Raw genomic sequence first — 13,931 nt, 5'->3', positions numbered from 1 at the left:
CCTCTGAATTTCCAACAGAGTTTCTCATTATTCTTCTTATGGTTATATAAGAATTATATATTATTCTTCTTCTTATGGTTATATAATAATTATATATATATTATGGTTATATAATTATTATATAACCATATATTATATAACCATTATATTTGGTTATATAATAATTATATGGTTATTATATAATTATATATATATGGTTATATATATAATTATATATGGTTATTTATATATATATAACCATATATATATTCTTCTTATGGTTATATAATAATTACATAATGATATATATTATATAATATTATATAATATTATATAATAATATTATATTATATTTGTGATGATAAACAATCATCACATCTAACAATTATATAATTTATCATACTGTTTACACAGGTGCAGTTGATCTGGAAAAACACAAAGCTTAACATTTTAGATTCTATCTTTAACTTTTTCCAGGGCTCCACTCTCATTAGGATGACACAATGTCATCAATAAGTAACTAAAGAACTTGATGTTCACTGACTTTCCCCTTCACTTCCCATTTGGTCAGAGCAGTGCCCAAGTACCTAGAGGACAGAAGGAAAGAGGACATCACCCTACAGGTGTCACAGACATCTTTTGTGAAAAATCCTTTCTTTAGGATTTTTCCCCTTTCTGAGAAGCTGTGGCTTCAGCAGCAAAATGCAAACAATGGTTATCTGCTGCTGTGGAATGCAACAGGTGCATCTGGGATTGGTCTCCTGTGGATGTTTGGATTTACTGACCACTCACGGCAGAGCTGGGTCTCGCTCTCTGCTGAGACACAGATCTTTGTTATTCATTCTTTTCTGTTCTTAGCTTAGCCAGCTTCTGAGAACCTTTCTCTCTATTCCTTTTAGTATAGTCATAATGTAATGTATATCATAAAATAATAAATCAAGCCTTCTGAACATGAGGTCAACATTCTCACCTCTCTTCATCCCGCAACCCTTGCAAGCCCTGTAACATACAGGGGGGACAGCCCTGGATATGTGCACTGCCTCAAACCTACAAAGCACTCAAGATTTGATATTTGAGCTACAAAATTTGAGCTGTTCATGGCTTGTAGCCCAGGATAAACCCCCCAGCCGTGGGTTCTCCCCTGAGCTGTGCTCAGGCACCCCCAGAGCCCAGGTTTGCTCTGTTGGGGTGACACACACAGAGAGAACAGGCTGGAGAACAGCCCAGCACCAGCAGCCCTGCAGGGGAGGGCCTGACCACAGGATGCTCTGTGGCATCTGATTTTTCCTGCTGCACAATATGAATAATGTTAATGGTGACAGAGCCTACAGGCAATAAAAGGCCTTGGCAGGTATCAAACAGCTCCGAACTTTGCTTTGGCTCCCTGCCAGCTGCCACAGCCAGCCAGCACTTCCTATTCCAGTCTAGGACCAGTGGCCATTAAGGAATTACATGGCATTACTGGTTTCCAGTGAGAAAACAGAAAGAAAATGTATTATATGTTCATTTTTTAAAAAATCCCCCAAAAACCAGAAAGGAAGGAATTTGTGTTTCACACACACCCGTCCCAGTTTTTAATATATATTTCTAATCAATAAGAAAATTATTATTCACATATTCAGCTGCCAAGGCTCCAAACAAGAACATAGGTTGGGAAGCCAATGAAAGAAATCCCTACTTTTATTATCATCCTGTCCAAACAGCACGTGAAGGCTCAAACCAAGAATAATCCAGAGCTCTCCACCGCTAAGCTGTTCATTGGATTTCGTAAAAAGAAAGCAGAATTTTTAAGCAGTCAGCTTAAACAGATTTGGCCAAGTGGTAACAACCTGCATTTTAAAACAAAAAATACACATTCTACCATTCCACTGCTCTTCTTTTTTTTTTTTTTTTTTTTTTTTTTTTTCTTTAATCAGCTAGGATAAGCAGCATTACCAATCAGGCAAAATACTTTGTATTAACTAATAAATCATATCAAGAAACACTTCTAATCTCCAAACCATAAAAGAAAGAAATTTTCTTCAGTGACTAGTCCAGCTTGGGAGAACTGACACAGCTAAGTTCTTCCTATTTTCCCTTAGGTTTTCATTTCTTGATTCTTTTTTCCCTGGTTTTGTTGAGCACTGTAGTTTCAATAAAATGATATAATCCAGTCAGAGTCAGAAGGGTTGTTTGCTCATTATTCAGACCCAAGCTGACAAACCCCATCTCAGTGAACACCAAGCTCAGCATCTGCTGTGGGTAAATGCTGCTGTGCCATTCCTGTCCCATACAAAGTGGGAACACAGGGAAGCCAAAGTTCTTCAGGTCAATGGCAGGGATGGAAATGGATTTCAGGAGCTCCTGAATCCTGGGACAATGCCATCCATGGACACATGCAAACATGTCCCCAGGGCTCAATTATTGGCACATTTGCCACATGCCCTGCAAAATAACAACATTGAACAAGCACCATAGACAGCCAAAACACAAACATCTGTTTTAGGGAACATCCTCTGTGGCTGGGAACAAAACAACTTCTGCCTTTCCACCAAGGACTGGTTAAAAGAGCCACAGACATTCACTTGCATTGACAGCATCATTTAAAAACTTGATTTTACTGCACTTACACACTATTACATATCCATGGGATGCATGTATAACATATGTACATCTCTAATATAAAATTATAAAGTTTATCTTGCCGCTATAGGTAAAACTTTAGCTATTGATAAAATGTTCTCTCAATGGCTGGAAGGTTTCCACTACCACACCATTTCTAAAATGGGAAATATGATTTACAAGCCTTAATAGTTTGCAGATCTCCTGTTTTACACCTGGCCTAATTATTTGGTAAGATAGGAACTAAATATTTGTTCATCTGAGGTGTTTTAACACCTGCACTGAATTCCTGTCCCCAGATCTTGGGTACGTTTGTTGTTCATGGGTACAACAGATGAGGATCAGATCTGATGGGCTGGTGAAGTTTCACTCTCAGTTTCAGCAACAGCAAAGCTGCTCTTGGATCCCTGACTTCGCAACACACCCCAGACTTGTTCTTTGTCACAAGAAAATCCCCAGCACCAGACCAAATTTCTGTTGTGCTATGCAGTGTGGCCCAGAAACTCCAAATATCCAGGAATTCAGAATCTGTGTGCAACTCAAGAAATACAGGTTAGAGGAAGTAAAAGGATATGTCTGTAGGTTGAGAGTAAAAGAGCAGTTAGTACAAAAGCAGAAGTCCATTCAGTTGACAGAAGCCAAACATAAACAATATAAAATCACAGTTCTATGATTTAAACTCTATAACGCAATTTAAAGCTTTTCAGAACAAAGCAGATGAATTCTGATCTACATTTCCCCCATATCCTACTACAAAAGTCACCTTCAGATCTAGAGAATTCCTAGAAAAGGAAAGGGAGAAGATCACCAATCCTGTTTGGAACTTGACAAAGTGTGAAGGGTTTGTCAGGCCACCTTCTCCTCAGGCCCTGCTGGGGGCTGCAGGGGGAAGGGCTGAGCTGGAAGGTGATGGGGAACAGGCTGCTACAGCTCTGACAGCACCAGGGAAAGATCCTGGGAAAGGATGGGTCAGGGAATAGCAGGAGGCAGTGTGGCTGAACCAACACCCAAACTGATCCCCCTTAGCACCACAGACATGGGGAGCACTGCCAACACGACCACAGGGGCAGCACATCCCTGTCCTACAGCCCAAGCCTGGAAATTCAGGTGGAAAGACAAGGCTCAGATCTTTAAAATGTTATTGAGGTGGGAGTGTTGAGGCTTATTCGTGGTTCAAGTGCACAGGTCCAGGAATTGGGATCAGCACTCCCTCAACACAAGCTGCTCCTAGCACTGAACCCCCAACACTCAACCCATTCGTGCAAATTTATGAACAACGACCAAATGAAAGATGTTTTGGTGCTGTGGCTCTTGATTCTGCAAGGATTACACTTTAAATACTCAGGAAAGGAGAGGGTGTTAGTGAGGGAGGCAGCAGCTGCACATGACATGAAGAACAGAAGAGGAGAGGTACATTTCCAATTTACAGATCAGAAACAGGGTCCATGAAATTTAAGCCACTTTCCTGAAATAATACAGGAAGAACTCAGCCCCGCTCTCCCACTTTCCAGAGCTGTCTTTCAGAGCACAATTGCACTCAGACCTTTGTAGCACAGCTAAATGTTATTCAAATTGCACTCAGACCTTTGTAGCACAGCTAAATGTTATTCAAATTGCTTAGTATTGGGAAAGCAAGAGAAGAAAATGTTCTAAAAGTGAAAATAAGAGTCCCTGCCATCAAGAAAAGTATTTTACATTCCTGATCAATTATGCAACAGAGTCAAATATTTTAAATGGTACTTCCTTTCCCATAATAATGCTGGCACAAAAGACAAACCTTCAGTTCAAACACACAGAAATATTAAAATCATGATATTTCACGGACCATTTACCTGGGCAATGCCACCACCTTGTGGTCTGCACAGCAACTCTCTGCTCCAATCCCAACATCTTCAGCTGGGACTGAACCCAAAGCTGCTTGCTGCTCTCTTTTGAGGGAGCTGAACAGCCCTAGCAGGGTGCCACTGGTTCAATTTAATTAAATACGATTTTTTAGCTAGTGTTAGTACAAATTAATACCTATTCTCAACACAAAGTTACACTTACTCAGTGAGCACAACACGTCCTATTCATGTAACTCTGAAAAATGGCCTTTTTTGCACTGTTATTCCAGAATAGATTCCTTTTCTCTCTTCTGAACCATATTCTATTCCAACAGGCTTTCCCATCCAAACTTTTATTTTTCCTTACAGCATCTTGAGGTCAAACTGATTCCCATAAAGTCACTCACCACTTTGAGCAGTGCAGCTACATATTTTGCTTCCCAAGTGACTCTTCATAGAAATGTTTGCTTGCTCTTTATGTTCAGAGCAGAAACTCAGTGTTCTGCCACTATTTTACTGCCTGAAATCAGGATTATCAGCACTGCCTGCTGTCCAAGAGGGTGGAACATTTCCTGCCATGCAGCCCAGGCACACACAGGAGAATGACTCTGGCTATGGAATTACTTCAGCAGTGGCAGCAGAGTCAGAGGAGCAGCACCACAAAAGTCAGTCCTCACCAAAAGGGAAATATTTTAACCTCAAGCCTGACTTTTCCCTGTCACACCACCCTGGTGCCACCACCTGCAAGTCAGACATCACCTGGGAAGATAAGGGAACACTTGGGCAGCTCCTGGCCTCAGAAAAAACCCCAAAACCCAAACAACAACATGAATAAATGTGACCGTGGTCACAAGGGTTTTCAGGGTGAGAGAGAGGTGAGAATGTTGACCTCATGTTCAGAAGGCTTGATTTATTATTTTATGACATATATTACATTATAACTATACTAAAAGAATAGGAAGAAAGTTCTCAGAAGCTAGCTAAGCTAAGAATAGAAAAGGAATGAATCACAAAGGAGCTCTCTCTGACTCTGTCCCAGAGAGAGCTCGGTCCTTGATTGGCCATTAATTGTACACATCCAACATGGGCCAATCACAGCTGCACCTGTTGCATTTCACAGCAGCAGATAACCATTGTTTGCATTCTTTTTCTGGGGCCTCAGCTTCCCAGAAGGGAAAATCCTAAAGAAAGGATTTTTATGAAAAGATGTCGGTGACAAACAAACCACACACAAATCACTGTCTGTCTCGGGAGTCAGTGGCAGCCTCTGTGATGGATTTGAAGCACATCTTTTGGCTGGTTTGGCCATGCTGCCTGTTTCGAGCACGAGATCATCTCCACCAGGCAGTTTCTGTGGGACAGTAACTCGCCCTGCAGGTCACTGAGCAGAAGCCCAATTTTACAGCCCTCCTCACTGCAATTTGTTAAGACACAATGGCCTCAACCTAAACCAAGTTCCACAGAGGCCAAGATATAAAATCCTTCCTCCACACCAGGCTTTTGTCCCCCAAGCACAAATGGCAGCGCAGCTTGAAGGGATGCTCTGTACAGAAGGAAAGAAAGGAGCTGTCCCCACCACTCCAGAGCAGTTCTGATAAAGGCAGATTTCCTTCTGGATTAGATCCAGCTTTCAGTGCCCACACGGGTCAAATGGAGGATTAACAATCCCAGGTTTTGCTAAGGAGTTTTGCCTTTGCAGTGTGACTAAAGACCCTCAGGTGACAGGCAAAAAAAAGTGAATACCAAACTTCTCATGTTTGGTCACATGAGCATTTATTGCAAAATCCTAAGTGGAAAAAACCTATCTGAAGCTACCATAAAGATATAAAAATACTTTGGATATCTTCTACTGATACAATCAAGACATCCTGTATGATGTGAGCCCAGACTGCTTTCCAGTGCATAAAAGCATTGACAACAATTTTTCCTGCCCTGATGGACACAGAACTGATTCAGGGTAACATCAGAGCCAAGAACAGCACCTTGTCAGCCTGCAGCATCCTCCTCAGAGGATTCTATCCTCTGTTTGTACTGCAGCTCTTGGACAAAAGCACCACCTTGCCACTTTTATATTCTTTTACCAGCTAATTTTGCAATTCCGTTGTTCGAATTTACACTTGCCAAATAGCCATGGACCTCAAAGAGTCTTACATCATAGTCAAACTCATTCCAAAAACATTGAAAGCTACCACCTTTCTCTTTCTTTACTTTGCTGCTTCTTTCCCATCTCAGAGGAGCAGCTTCAGAGGTCTGTCAGTGAACCATGGGGAAGGGTGCCTGGGGCAGTTTATTACAGAATCAGCCTTTTACAACTGCTCTCATTTTCTCCAAAGCAGATCGAGACCAGGACCTTCGATCTAAGCCAGGATCTTGAACTGGAAACATCTGCTTTGGGAGTGATTAAGAACAGCTATGGAGTCATTCCTGCCATTTTCCTTGCTCAGACAAGTTCTAGGGTCCAATCTCTGTATGCAATTGAGCACCTTATTCCCTTGGCTCTCTTTGAAAGTTTTAGCCCATAAAGTCTTCCCCCTAAATCCCACTGGCATTTGCTACATTCACATGCTATCTTTAAACATCTTAATCTAAATTACAAACTCTATAGCCTCTTTACAGCCCTCTTAGTGCACTTAACACAACAGGATCCTCATCACCAACAGGCATTTGCACAGTTATTAGTATAAAAAACATTAAAAAAAAAATATATATGGGGGGGGGGGAAGGAACCTTATGGTCTAGGGCTTGAATTTGATTTACAGGCATTGTAAATAGCTGGCAGAACAAGGACTCAGCAGGAAATGCTTTATCAAATGTAAGACAGATAACAGCATATCTGAATTTTGCTAAATACTTGTATTTTTAGTATTTTATGTGTGCATTCAAAACTCTCAGGGGGAAGAAAAATCACATCTTGGTGAGTTAGAGGTGACCATAAACACAGGGAAGCCTCCAATCTTATCTGCAGCAACTGAGTGCCAGATTATGACACAAAAGCCATGCCAGTGATGACTGAACTTTGTCTTATAAGCAGCACCCGAGTATTTGAAAATTTATCCCTTCCTGCTGAAAGGTGCAGCAGCAATGCTCTCATTTACCCCTGGACTTCCTGGCATTCCTCCCCATATTTCATCCCACAGTAAAAACATCTTCCATTTTTTATATTTTTGGAGAGAAAGTAGGACTAAACTAGAGAACAAAACCATTTGTGAATATTTATAAACTCCTCCCTCTGCAGGCCTTGGTGCTTCACCTCAAGGCACCCCACCAACATTCTGGAGAAGTTTTACTGCTCCTTGTTTCATTTCAGTATACCAATTACAGTAAACCCCCCTAAACTGGAAACAACCCAAGAACACCACCAGAAAACTGCAGAGCCATTTCACAGACAAGAAGGGGCAGCCCAGCCCTTCCCAAAACTTTCCAGAAGCTCAAAAGCAAACAGCACCATCTGGGCAGGACCACAGGAAGCTGCAAACCAGCCACAACCTAAGGGAAAAAAAACACTTCAAGCACCACATAGAGGCATAACCCCATCCTACCACTCTGCTGCAGCAAATTCAATCATCTCCTACATGGAGAACATTCTCAAAGAGTTGTTTTTCCACCAGAGAACGTTCCCTACCACCTTCTTCCCCAGAGAGAGGCCTCAACACATCAGGAACCAGAGCTGCCCCCCCAGTTCTGGAAGGTTCTGCAGCCCCCTCAGCACCCCCTCAGCCATCAGCACTTCAGAGGAAACACCTGGCACAGCTCACACCTGATGTAACTTTTCTCATCCTCCCCCCACAGCCTTTAAAGCTAATTTGCCCCATCCCTTTCTCCTAACATTTTCCTTTCTTCCCCACAAGAAGAGAAATATGAATACTTTTATCACTTTTTAATCAAAATTTTCTGTTCCAGGGCCCTGTGCAAGGTGGGGGGTGGGCAAACCTTTCCTTGCTTTCCTCCAAGAAAAAAGCACTTGCAGACAGAGCTTTACCTCAAGCCTTTGGGGTTGCTTTCCACAGCACCCAGTAAGCAGAGAAAAACACATTTTCAGTATTTGCTAATCATTTATTTCAACATTTCTTGAACATTTTAAGCATCTTGACTTTTGTCTTGTGAGTTCCAGCATGGAAAACAGGCACTAATGCCGAGAGACTGTTTTTGACTATAGAACCTGTAGCAGTGGTCAAGCACATTCCTCTTTCTCCTAACTCCAAAAATGTGGCCTCTTCCCAGACCTAATGTGCAAATTTCCTACCAGGTTTCTATTTTCATACCCAAAGTGACGCAAATTAAAGGGAAGAGACCCCAACTTCCCCATCATGTACATCATAGAAAATATATACACCCAACAAGTTAAAGTATGCCCCTGAAGAAGGAATTTTTCATGAAACCTTCCTCAGCTGTATCATTAAAAAAAAAAAAAAAAAAAAAAAAAAGGAGCTGGAAATGCTGCCTAGCTCTTTGTGGTGTTTTTACAGCACTTAAAATGATGTTTTGCATTGGGACCTTGAGCTGCCACTGTCAAGCAAAAATATTGTCTTAAGGGCAAATTTCCAGAAGCAATTTCAATTTCAAAACTAATTTATTTGTGAGGAAGTGAATTTGTGCCTCTTCATGTCAGGATTAAATATCCAATAGAAAACAGGGAGTTTTATCAGCAGATCAGAGGAGCACACTCAGATCCTGTTTTCACAGCTGCAAATGCATCGGGCAGATTGCAAAGGTCGGGACTGGAGAACCTTCCATAGGTGGCAGCATTACTGCAGGATTTTAGGGAGAAATCCAGATGAGCAGGATGGTGCTTCAGCATGGGCAGGAATCTCCCTTATGGGAAAGACCTTCCAGGAAATAATTATTTTATTTCTGTAGTGCAGTCACCCAGACCAGGCTGCCATACAAACCTAGGTGATGCATTTTAAAATCCAGTTATGAAATGCAGCCACTTCTGGGGTAGGTTTTGAAATCTTTTTTTCGGAAAAGATCACAGCATGGGTCAAACAGAAAAAGATCCTAAAGTTTTGTTTTACAGAAATGAAGGGTGAGGAATTCCAGCCAAACAAGGCTTAATAATGACAATTGATTGATAATTTATGGCTGGATTGATAATTTGTGGCTATTAACAGGCCTATAATTATCAATAAACTTGGCTTTTACTCTCAGAGGCAGAATAAGGGGATTATCCCAAAACAGAGGTTCATTTACAAAGTAATTTTCAAAGTCAGAGTCCCACCACCCCCACAGGAGGAGCAGAAGCCTCCAGAAGCTGATTTTCCTCAGCTGCTCAATCAGCTTCATAATGTGCATGTGATTCAGAATTCCTCCTTCCCCCTTCTCATCCCTTTTTTAGGACACTGGTACAGAAATGTCCCAGAGAAAGCTGCCTGGCACGTCCCTGCTGCTGTGTCACAGCTGCCTCACCCACTGACGCTTTTGCTCCCCTCTTCTAGCTGATTCCATCTCCAAAAATAAGGAGGAAAAGGCAAAAGCATCAACCAATCCTTTTAAAGGAGGCTGAAGACATTCCCTGTTCTACAAACCACACTGACAATGGAAACTTGGGACAGAAATTATCGGGGATTTGTGAAATCCCACCTCAAACCTCGTGCCACAGCCGACACTGTACCCACCCCAAATGTTAACCTTCAAGGACAAATACCCTGAGTTGCTCTGAAGATCCTGGAAGTGTTCCTGGATGACATTAAATTCCACAAAGTGAACACAGATGAGAGGGACCCAACCAAGGCTGTCCAGGGTTTCTTTTTGAAGGGATCCAAAACAGATTTCAGAGTTGGGGGGTGAGGGGTGTTCCCATTTCAATTTTGATTTGAAGCATTTTGGGGCTCCTACATTAAAAAAAAAAAAAGTAACTGAAAATCTCACATAAATTCTTATTTTGACAATAGTTTTACTCTAAAGATCTGAAAATTAGTTGTATTTTCTCTAGGTTTCCCTCCTCTTTCACAGCATTTTAACAAAACAGCACCCATTCCCACTAAAAATAAGGAAAGTTCGCATTTGTTCTTTAGATATTCATAAAACTTAAAAATCTGATTTTTTGGTTTGTTCTCGTGACTCTCCAACACCTTCCACCAGCGAAGTTCTTCCCCGTAGTCTCCTCCCCTCTTCAACTATTACACTGAAATTCCTTATATTAAAGAGACACAAACCAAGCTGCCATTCCTATTTTAGTACATTTTTCCAGTCTTTTCTGAATAACCTCCCTAAAGCATGGGAACCTCTTCTGCCATGACCCACGATTCCTAGAAAGGAGCGATCAGATCAGTGCTCTGAGAGGTAAGCAAAATCCAGGGGAACGATGATGATGAATTGATTTTTGTTTTCTTTAAACAAATTGAAAAAATGCAACTAGCCTGCAATTAATTGTTCTGTCTACTACGCAAATTGAACTTATTTAACTCTTTAATTAAAATAGGAATTAACGCTGTTAGCAAAACGTGGTCTGGGTCATGCCTTCCTCATTTTCTCCTCCCCTCCTCCATGCATCCACTCGAATTTTATGACACAGAGGCCTCTCTTTGTCACAGCTGCAAACAGTGGCAGCATTGAGTGATGTACTCATGTGGCCAAAAATAACCCAGCAAGTGTTCCCTCAGCCTGGGGGCATCCAGCAGCATGGCCAGTGCTTGGCACGGCCCTGGAAACCCAACACCTTCCCAGATAGGAAATAAAAACCCAAGAGCCTTGTGTATACAGTTAAAGGGATGATGACTTCATTTTCCTTCTCATGTTTAGTGTTTTTAAAGAGGTGTTTATAGCTATATATTTTTTCAGGGTGTTATTTTCATCGTTCTTAGCTGAATTCTACCAAGGGTCATTGTTCCCTGCTTTCAATTTCCCAGCTTTACATAGAACCATGGAATCGTGGAATATTTTGGGTTGGAAGGGACCTTAAATCCCATCCAGTGCCCCCCTCTGTCATGGGCAGGTACACCTCCCACTGTCCCAGCCCCAAGCCCCATCCAACCTGGCCTTGGACACCTTCAGGGCTGTGGGAACCACAGCGTCTCTGCAAATTCCATCTCAGCCTTCCACTACCCTCACAAGCAATAATTGCATCCTAATATTTCATCTAAACCTGACCTTCTTCATTTTATGATGTTTTCATCTTGTGTTCTTTTATAATTTTTCTGAGATCACATAATTTATTTTACACATAGATCCAAAAGACTTTCAGGTCTTTCTTAGTAAATAGCAACTCTAGACATTCATGTGGCAATAAGAAGTCAGGCTCCTGAATGCTAGGTGCAGTAACATGTCCAAATGCATGGATCTGGCTAAAGAAACCATTATTGTTCCTTCTTTTAGAAAAAAAAGCAAGGAAGAAATGACATTATATGCTTAGCTGGCACAACAAACATGAAACAGAACAGATAACAAAATCTAGAATGCTTAAGGTCCTTGTCAATCTTCTAATGAAGAACTTGCCCTTTATTTCTGTAAAATAAAACTATAGGATCTGTTTCTTTCTGATCCATGATGTGATCTTTTCCACCAAACAGATTTCAAAACCTACCCCAGAGGTGGCTGCTTTTCAGTGCTACATGAAGCAGATCCTACAATAGATACAACTGAAATTTGTAAAGCAAAAAGGGAAGTTTCAGCTTAAAACCATGACAGAATCATTGGGTTTGCTAATTTCTAGGGAATAATGCTTGTTTCCAAGACCAATAAACTTCTTTTATCTTCACATTCAGCTCTGGAGTGATTTTTGACATGATGCAAGTGAAAAGACTTTCCTGGATTATTCTGTTGGTGTGGACCAGAACAAAATGGGGAACAACTATATTTAACAGTGTACATCGCCATACCCTCTTCAGGAGTCCTGGAAATATCAGAGACTGGGAAAACAAAGCTTTGATAGCTTATTACTGCTGTCAACAGAAATCCTAGGTGGACTGGAATGCTCCTCACAGAGCTCTCAGTTTGAGTTGTCCCATGGCCAAAACCACTTATCCAAGTGCAGGGAGTAGCAGGATAAACATCCTCTAGGTTCATGCAGAGTTAGGGATGTCAGGTTGGGCCCTGTGGATGGTGTTTTCCAATGCCTTGTTTATTGCTTCTCCAGCCTCCCCCTCAAGGGAATGTCGCATTCCAGTTCTGGAGGAATGTGGCAAAGAATCCACAATTTAACACATTTCAGATTTCACAGGACTCTCCTGGTAAAACAACCACCCATCCCCAGGAAAGTAAAGGCAAGGTGCTCATTCCAGAGGAGCCCCATTTGATCTGGAGCACTCTGCAGAAGCTCTGAGGATGGCAAACACACCACCAGCTTGGGAGGGAAGGAGTGGGCAGGCTCTAAGAGCTGCACATTTTGGCAATGCTGCATGAAACTGGTCCTACACCCAGGCTGTTTGCAACAGCTCTGCTGATGCTGGCACTGCACAGGGAAACCAGGAGGAGCAGCAGACAGAGGAAGAATCTATTTCAGGCTGCTGCAAAATGAACACTGCAGCTTCTGGTTTCTCGCGGCCAAGTCCAGTTGGCTCCTCACTATTCCAAGAGAACAACAGAAATATAGTGCTTTAAGCAAACAATTGCCTCCTCATCCCAGCTGATGCAAGAAGAGAAGCTCTGAGCAAAAACATGGCCAAAAAAATGAGAAAGCAGGGACATGAAAGTGGATCTGTATGTGGCTGAAGGGACAGAAGGCTCTTTTTGAGCAGAGCAGAAGCAAGGTGTCAGGGCCATGGTGCCTCACTAGAGGCTGGTTCCTGCAGACAGAAGTTCTTATATGTACTTTAAACTAAAGTTATGGTTGATGTGTTCAAATAACCTGCTATGAAGAGGGGTTTCATGTTTGGTTTTCAAAATGACCTGATTTTTAGAGAGTAAAAGTGAACCAAAGTTTTGATTGCAACAACTACTTTGTTGCTGAGGATCCCTGAAGAATCTGTCTGTTTCCTTAGTGTTGGGTAAGAGCAGGCAGAGGATTTTTTAAGTTTTACATTTTATTTTCATGCTGGGGAAGGAAGTTTTCCAAGCTTTGAAATGTACTCTTTTTTCCTACAATGTAGAAAAACTAAGGCCTTTTAAAACCCTTTTGTTGTTACTTGGCAAAGTACAGCGAAAGAGATTCAGCTTTTGCTGATGATGGCCAGCAACAAATTTAACTAGGGCACTGATTTGCAGTGTGACAGACTAAGTTCAAGAACTTGGGCAGAACCAAGCAGAACAAGAACTTAAATTAACCCTCTTCTGTATGGGAAACCCTTGCTAGAAAAAACCAAAACACTGCACCTCCCCTTCTTATCTTAGACCATTTCATTGAGATCACAGCCTTTCTTTAAATAAAATGCTATAATTAGCTTTGTCTCTGGGTGTGGAGACCCTGAGAGGCATTCCCTTAGTCTGGGAGACACAAGAAAAGCTGTTAGAGGCCTATAGTAGGAGTCTTAGTAAAATATATGTATTGTATAAGTGGCCTTGCCCCGATCCTAGTTGTTCTAAATGGGCTGCAGCTGGGATGTCCTTAATTGGGTGGCAGCTGTGGCTAATGAAGATAACTGGGACAAAAGG

The sequence above is a fragment of the Melozone crissalis genome, unplaced genomic scaffold (genome assembly GCF_028551555.1).
Source record: "Melozone crissalis strain CALT ecotype California unplaced genomic scaffold, PUWL_Pcris_2 ptg000010l_1, whole genome shotgun sequence".
In the NCBI taxonomy this organism is placed as follows: domain Eukaryota; kingdom Metazoa; phylum Chordata; class Aves; order Passeriformes; family Passerellidae; genus Melozone; species Melozone crissalis.
Note: the sequence above shows the minus strand (reverse complement) of the source record.